This window comes from Octodon degus, unplaced genomic scaffold (assembly GCF_000260255.1).
Source record: "Octodon degus isolate 3935 unplaced genomic scaffold, OctDeg1.0 scaffold00096, whole genome shotgun sequence".
Classification (NCBI taxonomy): Eukaryota; Metazoa; Chordata; class Mammalia; order Rodentia; family Octodontidae; genus Octodon; species Octodon degus.
Genome location: NW_004524672.1, coordinates 2,577,153 through 2,577,985, shown reverse-complemented (window position 1 = coordinate 2,577,985; position 833 = coordinate 2,577,153).

Below are 833 nucleotides of genomic sequence, written 5' to 3'. Positions count from 1 at the left end.
TTATTCTACTGAGCTATCTCCCTGGACCCTTAATCCATAGTTTCTGAAAGTTATGTGAATATCTGTATTGATCTCAGATATGTCAATTTTTTATTATGACTCTGTCAATTTTTATTGTAGATTTTATAATTATGTAGTATTCAACTTCAAAATGAAGGATTTCTAGTTAATTATACATTTCATATTAAATGGGGAAATGTTTTATGCACAATTGTTTTTATCTAATGTTATTAATAAATTGTATGATTTGTTTTATATCTTACTTATACCATGTTACTTTCAGTCATTGTACATAAGCTGTTATGGTCTAAAGAGACTCCCAAAAGTCCCAAGTATTTGAGGTTGAATAATGGATGTCACTATATGCAACAGTGAATGGATGCAGTAACACCTTTTGTATGTGTGAATAATTCAGTTAATGAACAGAAGTGTTAGGCAAAATTGTGTTTTCATTCATGAAATCTGCACATATGAGGAGCACAGACATTGGCCATCTTTTCTGGGTTCATAGAATGAACTAATTCAGAAACCCAGGCACCACTGTGCTTGATGAAACACCATAGCTGAATGTGGTGTTATGAGGTTGGGTCCAGTCAGAAGTATCAGGCAATGTGTGCATAGCATGGATGGGGTTCATTTGTGCCCTGGCTCTTTTTGAGCACTCTTCTTCAACCACACCCTTCCAGCATGCCATCTCAGCATGATAGATGGACATGGATGGAAATCTGAGCCAAAATAAAACTCCCCTCCTTTAAGTGTCAAGGAATTTTGGAAAATCAGGACATAATTAACTTGAGATGCATCTCTTCTACACAGTTTTTCACTATTTTGTA